We start from the raw sequence: 17,085 nt of genomic DNA, 5'->3' as shown, positions 1-17,085 counted from the left end.
ACCGTGAGATCCACACAAACAAAATATGACAAAGAACTTTGGTAAGAGACGCTAGGGTAACAAAAGACAGTAACCTGTTGCGGAAGTGCTATGTAGGTTTTCGGTACTCAAAAATACAGCGAGCGAACAAGTTAATTTCGTATTCGGCAGTAAATATATCTGACGAGGGGACCCCAACTAATTAACATAGAAGCTAGTGTGAAAAATTAGTAAGTAAGTACCTGAGTTCATAGCGTATAATTGTTATAATAGTGAAGTCGGTGGTGTGAATCTCGACGGTACCAATATTTTTTTTACGTTTACGTAAATTCTATACTTATTAACAAATGGAAAAGTTAACAGACAAATACTGAATCACAACATTTTTTCAGAAACGACATCTTCTTTTAACTACTAATCGCATGACAATGCGAGCATTTACAAGAAATTACAATTCGGTTAAAGAGTGCAAAATATGAAAAAACAAATTAAATACTTCTTTATTTGTATATACCGAACAGCATTAATGATGCATACAACTTTTTCATTTGATAATACGGCATTTTTTAAGTATGTACCAAATTCTAATATATGTTACGTGATTCGTAATTAAAATGGTAAATTTGTTATTTTTAATAGAAAGTTTGATTCACTATTTATCAATTAACATTTAAAGTGGCAAATAAATATGTAATATAAATAAAAGTAAAAAAGTTTCTGCCATCGAGATTCGAACTAGCGACATTAGGATTAAAATATTTACACGCTACAAGCTTATTTTTGTTGTCTCGTTATATTCACTACACGATTAGTTATCATAACAAATTTTTTCACTACGTTTAACGAAACGTTCCTTATGGGGCATTATCAGGTGTCTTGTAGTCTGCAAAACAAATGCTCCTCAACTGAATTTAGCAATCACCATAGTCTACCATTTCAGCAGATAAACCTTCTATTTTCAAGTTTCGACAAAAAATGTCGTGGCGCTGATAACCACGCAGTTGAGCGCCCCACAAACCAAACAAAAAAATGTCGTGTGAAAATTGGTCACAAACACGTTTTTGGAAGCTTTAGTACGTTTTTATTCCCCCTTCAGTTACATTCGTTCATCAAATGGTTCAATTGTTGTTTTACGGTCTGCCAGCTTTTAGTAACGTGGATCAATTTTCTCTTAAGAAATCCTTGATCGCTCTCTTCCCATCTTCGTCTTCTACCTGCAGTACAATACAACTTTTTTCCATATCTCCGACTAACTAATGTCGCTAGTTAAAAACAGTTACGGCGAATAGAAAAAAAAACAGAGAACTGGATGCCTATATTTAAAATAGTTAAAATATTTCAACGTCAGCTGGCAGGTGTGGCCGAGCGGTTCTACGCGCTTCAGTCTGGAACCGCGCGACCGCTACGGTCGCAGGTTCGAATTCTGCCTCGGGCATGGATGTATGTGATGTCCTAAGGTTAGTTAGATGTAAGTAGTTCTAAGTTCTAGAGGACTGATGACCTCAGATGTTAAGTCCCATAGTGCTCAGAGCCATTTGAACTCCATCGTCAGAATGTGTCATATATTGTAACAATACTGTAAATCATATAAAAAAACGGTTTACTGCGTCAGTCACTGAAGCGCCAAAGAAACTGGTGTAGGAATGCGTTTCCAAATACAGAGATACGTCAACAGGCAGAATATGGCGCTGCGGCTGGCAACGGTTATATAAAACAACAAGTGTTTGGAGCAGTTGTTAGATCGGTTACTGCTGCTACAATGGCAGGTTACCAGGACTTAAGTGAGCTTGAAAGTGGTGTTTTAGACGGCGCACGAGCGATGAGGCACAGGATCTCCGAGGTAGGGATGAAGTGGGGATATTGCCGTAGGACCATTTCATGAGGGTACCGTGAATATCAGGAATCCGCTAAAACATCACATCTCCGACATCTCTGCGGCCGGAAAAAGATCCTGCAAGAATGGGACCAACGACGACTGAAGAAAATCGTTCAGCGTGACAGAAGAGCAACCCTTCCATAAATTGCTGAGATTTCAGTGTTGGGTCATCAACAAGTGTCAGCGTTCGAATCATTCAACGAAACCTCATCGATGTGGGCTTTGGGAGCCGAAGGCCCACTTGTGTATCCTTGATGACTGCACGACACAAAGCCTTACGCCTCACCTTGGCCCGTCACCACCGACATTGGACTGTTCATGACTGGAAACATGCTTCCTGGTCGGACGAGTCTCGATTCTAATCGTATCGAACAGATGGACGTGTTCTGGTATGGAGACAGCCTCATGAATCCAAGGACCCTGCATTTCAGCAGGAGACTGTTCAAGCTGGTGGAGGCTCTGTAATGTTGTGGGGCATATTCAGTTGGAGTGATAAGGGATCCCTGATACGCCTAGATACGACTCTGACAGGTTACACGTACCTAAACATCCTGTGTGATCTCCTGCATCCATTCGTGTCCGTTGTACATTCCAACGGACTTGGGCAATTCCAGCAGGACAATGCGAGACCTCACACGTCATGCATTGCTACAGTGTCTCCAGGAACACTCTTCTGAGTTTAAACACTTCCGCTGGCCACCAAACTCCCCACACATGAACTTTATTGTGCATATCTGGAATGCCTTGAATGTGCTGTTCAGAAGAGATCTTCACCCCCTCGTACTTTTATGGATTTATGGACTGCCTTGCAGGATTCATGGTGACAGTTACCTCCAGCACTACTTCAGACATTAGCCTGCGGCACTTCTGCGTGTTCGCAGGGACCCCACTCGACATTAGGAGCGTGTACCAGTTTGGCTCTTATAGTGACCCTTTCCATATGTTTCACATGAACAATACAAATAACGACGAAATAACTATACATGCTTAATGTTGTGTGAACTTTAATGCCTAATTGTGATAACGGACAAAGTGACGAAATAACTTTAAAGGCAATTTATCGATTCTGATAATAGAAAAAAGACATTATCCTCCGTGAAATAAGATCATATGTGTAAACTAAAGAACTGAACACTATAATCTTTGTTATACTATAAAAGGACAGGAAGACAATAAACTTAGTCGTCTTCTGATGTTTTCTTGTGTCTTAGCCATTGTCTCCGTGCAGAAGGTACGATTGTACTGCGAAAGCTTTTGTCTTGCTCTCGTTTAATTACTAGAGCATAATTGATGTGTAAAAGAGTTACGAAAATATAATAAGCTAATCTGGAGTGCAGAGTAATCATTTAAGGAACACACGCCACATTTGTTATAACGCAAGAGTTTGTGTAGCATTTTTTGCAGCTGCTCCGGAGCTAGCTGCGATCATCTTTGACTGAAAAAGTTGGCCGCCATTACGAGGCGCATTTAAACTTTTTATTTCCACAGGAAATACGACGAAGCAGAAGCAGAATAACTTATTTAAAAATGCTATCAAAATTAATTAGCATCAAATCACAAGATTTATTTTATCATAAAGTGACTATTTTCAGTGATGCAATTTCCCATTGGTCAGGTTCCTCTTTGTATAAATTTTATTACGCTAACGCATCTTATATTATTTGTAGGGAGCCTGGCGCTCGTTTTCAATCAGAATTTAAAGTTTAATTTGGCAACCTCCGAAAAATAATATTGCTTATTTGTAATTGTTTCTTACGACGTTTTATGAAAGATAGCTTTACGAAATTTAACTTCACGAACTTAATAGAATCCTCATGTAACTTACAGCAGAAAGAGCCATTGCACTCTTCTGTGTATATTTTGCCACTACACGTTTCTGTGGTTCACACCATGATCTTCAGATGAAGAGTTAGTTAGTTACATAGTGGGTGTTAGTGAAGAACACAGATGCCTTTGTATATGACATGTAGTTGTCCACCTGGAGATGGTGTGAACCGTCGAAACGTGTGGGTGTGGGCCGACCGGAGTGACCGAGCGGTTCTAGGCGCTACAGTCTGGAACCGCGCGACCGCTACGGTCGCAGGTTCGAATCCTGCCTAGGGCATAGGTGTGTATGATGTCCTTAGGTTAGTTAGGTTTAAGTAGTTCTAAGTTCTAGGGGACTGGTGACCTCAGAAGTTAAGTCCCATGGTGCTCAAAGCCATTTGAACCATTTGAAACACGTGGTGATAAAGTATATCAGACTGACGCATCAAATTGTTTTACATATTTTAGCATCAGGTGCAGGCAGTATGATTACGTCCTTTATGGATGTAATATTCAACTGAAGGTGTTGCTGCTTTCGTTTCTTTAGTACTGTTTCTGGATCGCAATTTTGTTGGCCTGTATTTAGGCACAAAATATCCTGTGCAAAGCCGAAAGTGTTCCTTAGCTTCAGTCTTCTTTCAGAATACACAGTATTCCACAAAATTCTCTACACAATTACAAATTCAGGTCGTCGTGTTATGAGTACTTTTGAAACCTACATAAAGAAAATTAAATAATAAAGCTCACTTCTCTCCGACACACACAATAATACCGCAGTCTAACTCAGCTACCGAGGAGTAGGTTAATAAGATGGATATTTTTTGTACTTAACAGGCGTTATTTTATTATTATTATTATTGTTATTATTATTGAGCACTGCATCAAACTACTTTAAGAAATTGACGTCTGGGCACTGAGTTACAGAAGCTACAAGAAAGAACAAGAACGGAGAGGTGAGTCCGTGAGGCGTCCCCGCGAAGTGTACCGCTCGGACACGTGTTTTTAACCGCAACAAAAGAAGCGAACGGCGGGTGCAGTTACAGAGTAGCCTGGAGGTGTGCGCAAACACGTGTCGGCCGTACACGGCTGCTGACCTATTAGCGCCACGGGCTGAACTTTGTGCGCGGACTGTGACCCGCGCGGGGTGCGCCGTATTGCGAGGTCGCGACCTTTGCGGTCGGCTTTTACGGCGGCGTAAAGACGGCCACAGACGCGGCGGCCTCCTTCTGTCACGCGACCCAGCCACGTCTCTGCTAACACACTCCTGCCCGGAGCCCCATTCCGGCGGCTCAGTCAGGCATACAACTGCGATGCCCGTACCTCACGTGCTGTCTCGTCACCTACACCGCCGCCATTTGAACTGCAACGTACATGACGCGTTGTCTCCTCATGTACACTCTTGGTCATTCCAACTGCAACACAACATGAAGGCAATATACACGAAAACGTCAAATTAGCAACTGCAAGTCTCCCTGCAATGGCTATACCTCAGGCGTTGCCTCGTCATGTACACTACTTGTGTTGTCTCTCCCAAGTACACCATTGACCATTAAAACTGCAACATATCTGATGTGTTGTCTCGTCACCTACTCTGCTGGCCATTAAACCTGAAACAAGCCATGAAGGTTGAGTACATTTCGTAACTGAAAGTCTCACTGCAATGTACATAAACTAGGGGCTATTAAAATTGCTACACCACGAAGATGACATGCTACAGACGCGAAATTTAACCGATAGGAAGAAGATGCTTTGATATGCAAATGATTAGCTTTTCCGAGCATTCACACAAGGTTGGCGCCGGTGTCGACACCTACAACGTGCTGACATGAGGAAAATTTCCAACCGATTTCTCATACACAAACAGCAGTTGACCGGCGTTGCCTGGTGAAACGTTGTTGTGATGCCTCGTGTAAGGAGGAGAAATGCGTACCATCACGTTTCCGACTTTGATAAAGGTCGGATTGTAGCCTATCGCGATTGCGGTTTATTGTATCGCGACATTTCTGCTCGCGTTGGTCGAGATCCTATGACTGTTAGCAGAATATGGAATCGGTGGGTTCTGCGACCGTAGAAGTCACGCATTTCCGGACTGAGCGCCTAGAACCGCTAGACCACCGCCCAACGGCCTCGTATCACTAGAAATCGCGACGACAGACATCTTATCCGCATGGCTGTAACGGATCGTGCAGCCACGTCTCGACCCCTGAGTCAACACATGGGGATTTTTGCAAGACAACAACCATCTGCACGAACAGTTCAACGAAATTTGCAGCAGCATGGACTAGCAGCTCGGGGACCATGGCTGCGGTTACCCTTGACGCTGCATCACAGACAGGAGCGCCTGCGATGATGTACTCGACGACGAACTTGGGTGGACGAATGGCAAAACGTCATTTTTTCAGATGAATCCAGGTTCTGTTTACTGGTCGCATCCGTCTTTGGCGACATCGCCGTGAACGTACATTGGAAGCGTGTATTCGTCATCGCCATACTGGCGCATCACCCAACGTGATGGAATGGGGTGCCATAGGTTACACGTCTCGGTCACCTCTTGTTCGCATTGACGGCACTTTCAACAGTGGACGTTACAGTTCAGATGTGTTACGACCCGTGGCTCTATCCTCCATTTGATCCCTGCGAAACCCTACATTTCAGCAGGATAATGCAATACCACGTGTTGCAGGTCCTGTACGGGCCTTTCTGGATACATGAAATGTTCGACTGCTGCCCTGGCCAGCACATTCTCCAGATCTCTCACGAATTGAAAACGTCTGGTCAATGGTGGCCGAGCAACTGGCTCGTCACAACACGCCAGTCACTACTCTTGATGAACTGTGTTATCGTGTTGAAGCTGCATGGGCAGCTGTACCTGTACACGCCATCCAAGCTGTGTTTGACTCAATGCCCAGGCGTACCAAGGCCGTTATTACGGCCAGAGGTGGTTGTTCTGTGTACTGATTTCTCAGGATCTATGCACCCAAATTGCGTGAAAACGTAATCACATGTCAGTTCTAGTATAATATATTTGTCCAACTAGTACCCGTTTATCATCTGCATTTATTCTTGATGTAGCAATTTTAATGACCAGTAGTGTACATGAATACGTCAAATTAGCAACTGGAAGTTCCCCTGCAATTTCTATACCTCACGCGTTGTCTCGTCATGTACACTTCTGGCCAGTGAAATTGAAACATACCTTGTGTTGTCTCGCCCAAGTACACTATTGTCCATTAAAACTGCAACATATCTCATGTGTTGTCTCGTCACCTACTCTGCTGGCCATTAAACCTGAAACGAGTCATGAGGGTAGAGTACAATACGTAACTGGAAGTCTCACTGCAGTGTACATACTTCATGCGTCCTCTCGCCACGTACATCGCTGTCTGTTAAAACTGCAACATAACTAGTGTGTGTCCTCGCTACGTACACTGCTGACCATTAAAGCTGCAACACCATTGAAGGCGGAAAGCAACGCACACCAAATTGACAACTAGAAGTCTGTCTGTAATGTCCATATATCGTGTTTTTTCTCGCCACATTAAAACTGCAACGAATGTCAAACTGAAATACTTGGATATGCATATGATTAACATTTCAGCACTATCATACAAAGTAAACGCCATTTACATTCTATACAAGGTCACTCGACTGCGCCTAACAATGGGTTTTACTCACCTCACAACACCTTCAAGTAGGACTACCATGTGCGAGATTTTCATATTCTCTCGCTCGCTATGTGCAGACTGTTAGACCGGCGGAAAAAGTGAACAGGACCTTTTTGTAGGACATTTAATGTAGTTAAATTTTGTACAGCGATACGTGTTCGCTAGAGCCCACAGTTTTCAGATTGTTCAAGGAAAACGTACAAAAGTGAACTTGAAATAGATTTTTCTTCAATAACTAGAAAACCATGACCTCTATCAAAAGTGTGTCGCAGTGCAAAATTTAATTGCATTAAATTTCCTACAAAAAGGTCAAGTTCATTTTTTTCTGTTGGACTAATAGTTTGTGCTTAGTGAGCGAGAGAATACGAAAATCTCGCACATCGTTTTTGAAGGCGTTGCTGGTTGCATAAAACCCAGCAGTAGGGGCAGCTGACTCACCCTGTGTATAAGAGAAAAATTACACAATGGTTTACACGTTCAGAAATAATTTCTGCCTGTTGCTCTTTTTGAGAATATCGTATTATGACTCCTGTAAGAAGGAGAAACTTGTACCAGCACGTACGAGTTCAACAGCTGCAGGTTCGTGGCCTGTTGGAAATGTATTTAAACATTTTCCGATACCGCTGCGTCTGTTGGTCGGTATCGTACGACTGCCGTACGAGTACGGAATCGATGGGTTCAGGACCATACATAAAGCCAGACAGGATTTCAATGGCTGCACGCGACCACAAGCCGAGAGGAGAAACATACAAGACTCTACAGCCACGTCGCCCTATTTTGAGTTAGAAAACTGGTTTATTTGCAGGAAGAGAATCATTGACAGGACAGAGCAACAACATCTGGAAATCCATGAACTGTCCACTTGGTGACTGTTGTCGCGCCATCTCTTGACGCAGAAACAGAAAATGTCGGGCCGGCCGTGGTGTGCCCAACGAGAACATCAGCAACGCTTTTCAGACGAGTTCGATTCTGTGTACTGCATCACGATGGACGTATCCGCGTGTGGAGGCTCTGAAGAGGACAAACAGTCAGAGGGTATTTGCCATCGGCGTATGGTATCAACACCTGGCATGACACTATGGGATGACATTGGTTATTCAACATGCCACCTTTGAATGGCATTGCCGATAAATTGGACAGCAAACGTTACATTCCTGGCGTCTTAGTACTGGTGACAGTGTCCTATCTTTGAGAGTTCCGTGACGTTACCTTAAAGCGAGTTAATGCAAGACAACGTTTGCTTGTGCTGTCCTGAACTACTTCCGTATGGAGAGTGTTTGACCATTGTCCATGTTCTCCAAATCTCTCACCCAATAAAAGCATCTGGTCATGGTTGTGTTGGAGGCGAACGCCACCGTTCACCACCACCTTGTTCCTTCGCCAGACTATAATTTTCTTTCTTTCTTTTTTTCCCCTGTATGACTGATAACAAAATTTAGGGAACATGTTCTACTTTAGGGAATAGTTTGCAATGGTCCCTCTTCTGTGTAGTTTTATCTGTCTTACGGTAGCTAAATTTGACACGTTCTTATCGATATACACTCATGCTCATAAATTAAGGGTAATGGCAGAATGTGGTGCCACACAACGTGGCACTACGCAAAAGTGGCGCTAATAGCATAGGCACATAGAGAACACACAAGACACAGATCTGTAAGTCCACGGTATTGGTGATAAGTTGAGAAAACCGTCCCAAAACACATGTGCTAGAAAACGTCACTTTTTCCTGCGCATGTACGCGACATCAATATGGGATTTGAGCACCATGCACACGTACACAGGCCTCACAACGGGATGGCATACTCTGGATCAGGTGGCCGAGCAGCTGCTGGGGTATAGCCTCCCATTCTTGCACCAGTGCCTGTCGGAGCTCTTGAAGTGTCCTAGGGGTTTGAAGACGTGCAGCGATACGTCGACGAAGGGCATCCCAGACGTGCTCGATGCGATTTACGTCTGAAGAACAGGCAGGCCACTCCATTCGCCAGATATATTCTGTTTCAAGGTACTCCTCCACGATGGCAGCTCTATGGGGCCATGCGTTATCATCCATCAGGAGGAAGGTGGGACCCACTGCACCCCTGAAAAGGTGGACATTCTGGTGTAAAATGATGTCCCGATACACCTGTACTGTTACAGTTCCTCTGTCAAAGACATGCAAGGGTGTACGTGCATCAATCATAATCCCACCCCACACTATCAAACCACGACCTCCATACAGGTCTCTTTGAAGGACATTAAGGGGTTGGTATCTAGTTCCTGGTTCACGCCAGATGAAAACCCGGCGAGAATCACTGTTCAGACTATACCTGGACTTGTCTGTGAAAATAACGTGGGACCACTGTTCTAATGGCCACGTACTGTGTATTTGACACCAGGCTTTACAGGCCCTCCTGTGGAATGCACCTTGCAGGTCTCCGGGGGAATAAACCATGTCTGTTCAGTCGTCTGTAGACTGTGTGTCTGGAGACAACTGTTCCAGTGGCTGCGGTAAGGTCCCGAGCAAGGCTACCTGCAGTACTCCGTGGCCGACTGCGGGCGCTGATGGTGAGATATCGGTCTTCTTGTGGTGTTGTACACTGTAGACGTCCCGTACTGTAGCGCCTGGACACGTTTCCTGTCTGCTGGAATCAAATGGTTCAAATGGCTCTGAGCACTATGCGACTTAACTTCTGAGGTCATCAGTCGCCTAGAACTTAGAACTAGTTAAACCTTACTAACCTAAGGACATCACACACATCTATGCCCGAGGCAGGATTCGAACCTGCGACAGTAGCGGGCGCTCGGCTCCAGACTGTAGCGCCTAGAACCGCACGGCCACTCGCTGCCACAATCTTGAAATCACACTTTGTGGTACACGGAAGGCACGTGCTACGACATGCTGTGTTTGACCAGCCTCCAGTCGCCCTAGTATTCTACCGCTCATAACATCATCAATATGTGTTCTCTGAGCCATTTTCAACACACAGTCACCATTAGCACGTCTGAAACCATCTGCACACTTACTCGCTGCACCGTACTCTGACATGCACCAACACATCTCCGCGTATGTGGACTGCTGCCAGCGCTACCGTGCGTCGACCGCAGGTCAAATTCACCGCATGGTCATACCCCAAAGTGATTTAAACCCGCAAATCGCCCACCTGAGCGCTGTTTCGCCATGTATCAGCATTATCCTTAATTTATGAGCGTGAGTGTACTTTGGGCAGGATAGCGGCAGTGCTTTGACTCTGAGTTCCTTTGGCATGCCGCGAGAGGCCTGATTTTCCGCGCGCGCCGGCAGAGGGACGCCACGGCATTGGCAGGAGATGTGACGGGGGCATTAAGAAGTACGCTGGTGCCAGTGTGCTGTCAGCCACGAGAACATTAGGACTGACCAGCATAGGGGTGACTGCTACCTTGCAAGGGCAGCGAGTTCTCCTGTTTGGCGCCGCAAGGAGTTCCGAATAATTTGGAGTTGTGTAGCTGGCGGATACTTTCACCAGCAGCAATTCAAGTGTCTATTTCGCAACCTCCACAATCTCTCGCCACGATTGCCACTGAAAGAGCCTAAATTAATTGCTATACGAGGGCTGTTCGGAAAAGTAAGGTCTGATCGGTCTCGAAATGAAAAACACAGTGAAAATCAAAAATTTTTTTTATTGGCAATAGTTAGCCACACCTTCCAGCTACATCTCCAAATAGTCGCCGCTTCGACTGAGACATTGTGGCGCTGTACAAACTTACCAGTACCCTTGTGACAGAAAGCAGCCGCCTGTGCTTTCCATCAATTCTCTAAGCTGGTCTGCCTTTCGTTGTTTGAGCCAAAATGTCTTCGTAGCCAGTGGCTGATGTGAGCAGAGATGAACAACGGAGGGAGCCAATTAAGAGCTGTATTGTGGGTGATCAAGCACTTCCAATCGAAAACGCAGAAGGAGCGCCCTCACTGCCCCTGCAGAATGCGACTGAGAATTGTCTTGAAGAAAGCAACGCATGACATTTATGTTAAGTGGGCTGCATAGTTTCAGGCGAAATGTCTCACCACATCCACATACTTCGCGGGAGACGCTGTTGTTTTAGGCGTTTCTACACTCCTGGAAATTGAAATAAGAACACCGTTAATTCATTGTCCCAGGAAGGGGAAACTTTATTGACACATTCCTGGGGTCAGATACATCACATGATCACACTGACAGAACCACAGGCACATAGACACAGGCAACAGAGCATGCACAATGTCGGCACTAGTACAGTGTATATCCACCTTTCGCAGCAATGCAGGCTGCTATTCTCCCATGGAGACGATCGTAGAGATGCTGGATGTAGTCCTGTGGAACGGCTTGCCATGCCATTTCCACCTTGCGCCTCAGTTGGACCAGCGTTCGTGCTGGACGTGCAGACCGCGTGAGACGACGCTTCATCCAGTCCCAAACATGCTCAATGGGGGACAGATCCGGAGATCTTGCTGGCCAGGGTAGTTGACTTACACCTTCTAGAGCACGTTGGGTGGCACGGGATACATGCGGACGTGCGTTGTCCTGTTGGAACAGCAAGTTCCCTTGCCGGTCTAGGAATGTAGAACGATGGGTTCGATGACGGTTTGGATGTACCGTGCACTATTCAGTGTCCCCTCGACGATCACCAGTGGTGTACGGCCAGTGTAGGAGATCGCTCCCCACACCATGATGCCGGGTGTTGGCCCTGTGTGCCTCGGTCGTATGCAGTCCTGATTGTGGCGCTCACCTGCACGGCGCCAAACACGCATACGACCATCATTGGCACCAAGGCAGAAGCGACTCTCATCGCTGAAGACGACACGTCTCCATTCGTCCCTCCATTCACGCCTGTCGCGACACCACTGGAGGCGGGCTGCACGATGTTGGGGCGTGAGCGGAAGACGGCCTAACGGTGTGCGGGACCGTAGCCCAGCTTCATGGAGACGGTTGCGAATGGTCCTCGCCGATACCCCAGGAGCAACAGTGTCCCTAATTTGCTGGGAAGTGGCGGTGCGGTCCCCTACGGCACTGCGTAGGATCCTACGGTCTTGGCGTGCATCCGTGCGTCGCTGCGGTCCGGTCCCAGGTCGACGGGCACGTGCACCTTCCGCCGACCACTGGCGACAACATCGATGTACTGTGGAGACCTCACGCCCCATGTGTTGAGCAATTCGGCGGTACGTCCACCCGGCCTCCCGCATGCCCACTATACGCCCTCGCTCAAAGTCCGTCAACTGCACATACGGTTCACGTCCACACTGTCGCGGCATGCTACCAGTGTTAAAGACTGCGATGGAGCTCCGTATGCCACGGCAAACTGGCTGACACTGACGGCGGCGGTGCACAAATGCTGCGCAGCTAGCGCCATTCGACGGCCAACACCGCGGTTCCTGGTGTGTCCGCTGTGCCGTGCGTGTGATCATTGCTTGTACAGCCCTCTCGCAGTGTCCGGAGCAAGTATGGTGGGTCTGACACACCGGTGTCAATGTGTTCTTTTTTCCATTTCCAGGAGTGTACATGATCACTTTGCGCTCTGAGCTGAAAAGAGCGACGGGAAGCGATCGACAGGCACACTAAAGACACTGACAAACACATTTGCGCAAAGTTCCTTCGCATTTTCACAGTGGTTTCCATTTTGAGCCTAATGGGATCTTACTACTCGAATACGCCTCGTATTAACTCTCTTCAGAACGAAGTCCTATTTACCTCCTCTTTCTTGAGGAAAAGCAAACGCCGTCCATTGCCGTGATTAAGAATGCAGTCTGATACAAACATAAATGATGTCGCCATTGTATCCGAAGATCGCAGGTTGCAGCGCATCCAGGTACCATTTTCAGGATGAATAATTTAGAAATGAAAGTTGGCGGATGTTATTTTCGGGAATTCTTCTGGTGGAGAAGAACGTCGTATCGTCCGCGAATTGTGCGATCTGCACCTGAGGTGCTCTGGGTATGTGTGTGTGTGTGTGTGTGTGTGTGTGTGTGTGTGTGTGTGTGTGTGTGTGAGTGTGTGTGTGCGTGTGTGTGTGTGTCATCAGTTTCCTGACTGGTTTGATGTGGCCCGCCATGAAATCCTCTCCTGTGCTAACCTATTCAGCTCAGAATAGCACTTGCAACCTGCATCCTCAATTATTTGCTGGATGTATTCCAATCTCTGTCTTCCTCTACAGTTTTTACCCTCTACAGCTCCCTCTAGTACCATGGAAGTCATTCCCTCGTGTCTTAACAGATGTGCTATCATCCTGTCCCTACTCCTTATGAGTGTTTACCACATATTCCTTTCTGCGCAGTACCTCCTCATTCTTTACCTTATCAGTCGTTTATGTAAACTGTAAACAGGGAAGGGAGCAGTGCTGAACTTTGTGGTAGACCAACTTTCTTACATTGCTGCATAGTCCAGGTTTTATGGCTTCAGCACCGTATTTTCCTGTTCTAACGTCTGACTTTTGTCCTCCGATATGGCCCACCAGATGCTACTTCTTCCTCTTTCTATATCTCTCTCTCTCTCTCTCTCTCTCTCTCTCTCTCTCTCTCTCTCTGTGTGTGTGTGTGTGTGTGTGTGTGTGTGTGTGTGTGTGTGTGTGTGTGTGTAGTGTAGCTGATCCTTTCGTCCAGGACAACCTGCTGTATTCTGCTCGTCAAAACCAGTTCTATCCATGCCATCTCACACGTAGTTTCTTTAGAAGACTTCGGTTTGTTACATTTATTTGACCAGACGCGCTAACCGAACGCGTTAAAGCGCACACTTTCGGGTCGCAGGGAGACGTGTTGGCCCTGGAACTAATCACCGCAGAGGATTAACTATGAGGACCAGCCTGGATGTGGTTTTTATGTGGTTTCTCACATTCCACTAGGTAAATACACGGCTGGAACCCAGCTTGCTGCCTTCGATACACGATACAAGAGCATCTTTAAAACGTTCTCACACTTGCACATGCGACAACGCTACTCACAGGGAGATGTGGTACACTAGTTAAGTCCCGGGGGTAAATGGTGACGTCAGGAAAGCTATAGAGTCATCTACTGCTGTAGATACGAGATGTCGATCTCGTGGAGACACGGTACAAGGCTAGGAACAAGTTTGATAGATTTATTTCTTTATGGTATCCTCCCTATAATTTAAATGCAGGATGGAAAATTATTAATATCGATAGTTAACTGTTAAAAAATGCACTGTTACGTGTAACACAGTACCACATCACATAACCGTTAACTATTTCTGCTTTTAATGAACATTACACCTATTGTAAGTGACTACAGGGGTGGAAACAGAATAGAAACACCAAAAACACAATTGCGGTGCTGGAAACCCTTTCGCATTCAAAACAGCTTCCAGTCGTCTCAGAATGGATAAATACAGATTCTACAGTGTTTTTATACCATACGTGCCGCATAAGAGTGGCAAGTTCAGGTAAAGATGGCGGAAGTGGATTGCGATCACGTACCCTTTTCTCCAAAGCAGACGACGAGGCCTCAATAATGCTGAGATCTAGTGACTGTGGTTACCAGAGAAAATGCAGCAGTTGATCCTCGTGCTCGCGAGACTTGCCCTGGACGCTGCGACCTGTGTGAACAGGTGCTCTGTCGGCGTGGAGAACAGCGTCACCATTGAGGAACAAACATTGTACCATGGGGTTAACATGATGAGCCAAAATGGTCACATAGACCTTGACAGTAGCTTGACCTAGAAGAGTAACCATGAGGATCATGAAATACCACAATATTGTAGCCCAAATCACCACCGAACCCAGCTTTGGTTCACTCTTGGGACGTAAACTTGGCAAGAAGTTGGAAACAGTGTGAAACGAGACTAATCCGACCAAATGACTTTCTTACAGTCCGCCCCGATAGCTGAGTGGTCAGCGTGACGGACTGCCGTCCTACGGGTCCGGGTTCGATTCACGGCTGGGTCGGGGATTATCTCCGCTCAGGGACTGGGTGTTGTGTCGTCTTCATCATCATTTCATCCCCCTCCGGCGCGCAGGTCGCCCAATGTGGCGTCGAATGTAATAAGACCTGCACCAAGGCGGTCGGACCTACCCTGAAAGGGGCCTCCCGGCCAACGACGCCAAACGCTCACTTCCATTTCCACTTTCTTACATTGCTGCATAGGCCAGGTTTTACGGCTTCAGCACCGTATTTTCCTGTTATTGCCATTTGTATCACTGACGAGTCGTTTTGGAATTCCAGTATGCCCTGCAGTTCCCAGCTTAAGGAGTTTAGTTCGTGTTGCATTGGTGGTGATACGGTTCGCAACTGTGACATTCATTTCTGAGTCATCATTGCAGCTACAGTCCTCTTAAATGACTGTCTGTCACGGTCCGTCAATACACACTTTCGACCGTCTTGTGACTTAGCATGTGATGTATACGGTCCCTCGTGAAACACCAAATACTTCGGCTTCCTTGGTTACCGAGGTACCCACCATACGACCACCGACTGTTTGCCGACATTCCAATTCATTTAGTTCCGACATATTGCACTCATGACTACACAGAACACTGTTATGACCACAAATGAGACTTGCAACGTATTGAGGACGTTGCACAAGTGCCGTTTTGGTCAAATCCAACAGCGCAGCCTGCAGGCTTGGCCAGCATCTGCATTTCTCACGGTGTTTCCGCTGTGTTGTTGTTGTTATGGTCTTCAGTCTGAAGAGTGGTTCGATGCAGCTTGTAAGGTGGCCGAATAAATGGTCCGATGTGCACCTTACATGAGACATTTACGAATCGCAATGAGAAGGGGAAGATGACAACTAATGTAAATCGACAGTTATGAGAACATTTGCCTATCAATATGTAATGCAAAAAGGTTCAAATGGTTCAAATGGCTCTGAGCACTATGCGACTCAACTTCTGAGGTCATCAGTCGCCTAGAACTTTTTTTAAAATCTTTATTTCTTCTTCTTCTTCTGCTTTTACGGCCTCATTGGACCACTTCAGTCAATCATTTCTGGTCCTCTTCTTTGGTATTTTCCCCTTTCGAGTGGCCCAGTATCTCTTCATTCGTTCCGATGCTTTTCGTCGTTCCTCATCTGTAAATACCCTTTTCATTGTATGTCGTTTGTCAATTTTTGGTTTAAATCTTATTTCTGTGTCCCTCAACTTCTTTAAATTTGGCGTTTTGTTCTGCAAATCATCCAGAGTTATTTCCAGTTCTTCCATATCCTCTCTTATTTCCTTAAGCCATCCTCCTTGTTGTTTCAAATTCCAGAGTTTCTCAATAATTTTCCTTGATAATCTGGTTTCTGGTGTCCTCAGAATGTGACCACAAAAAGAGATCCTTTTCTTTCGTATAGTATCGGTGATGGGCTCCAGTTCTCTGTATACCACTTCATTTGGAACTATCCGCCATTGCCCAGCTTTTTGATATTTCTTATTTATGCATGTTCTAGCAATTCTTCTCTCTACTTTTAAAATTTTGTCAATTCTGTTTTTCTGGGTGACTTTAAAAAGAGTTTCACTTCCGTATGTAACCTCTGGTTGAACCACCGTCTTGTAATGTTTTAATTTTGTTTTAATTGATAGACATTTTTTATTGTACGTAGACCATGTTAGTTTTTGAGCTTTTATCATTTTATTAGTTCTTGCTCGCCATGCAGGTTTCTCGTCCAATTTATGTGTTATAATTTCACCCAGGTATTTAAATTGTTTCACTATTTTAATTTCCCTATTGTTCACTGTGATGTGATCTATTACAAGTGGATCCGTTACCATTATTTCAGTCTTTTCAAATGATATCTGGAGTCCTAATTTTTGTGCTATATTTTGTAGGCTTGTTATTTGTTT

The sequence above is a fragment of the Schistocerca cancellata genome, chromosome 1 (genome assembly GCF_023864275.1).
Source record: "Schistocerca cancellata isolate TAMUIC-IGC-003103 chromosome 1, iqSchCanc2.1, whole genome shotgun sequence".
Classification (NCBI taxonomy): domain Eukaryota; kingdom Metazoa; phylum Arthropoda; class Insecta; order Orthoptera; family Acrididae; genus Schistocerca; species Schistocerca cancellata.
Note: the sequence above shows the minus strand (reverse complement) of the source record.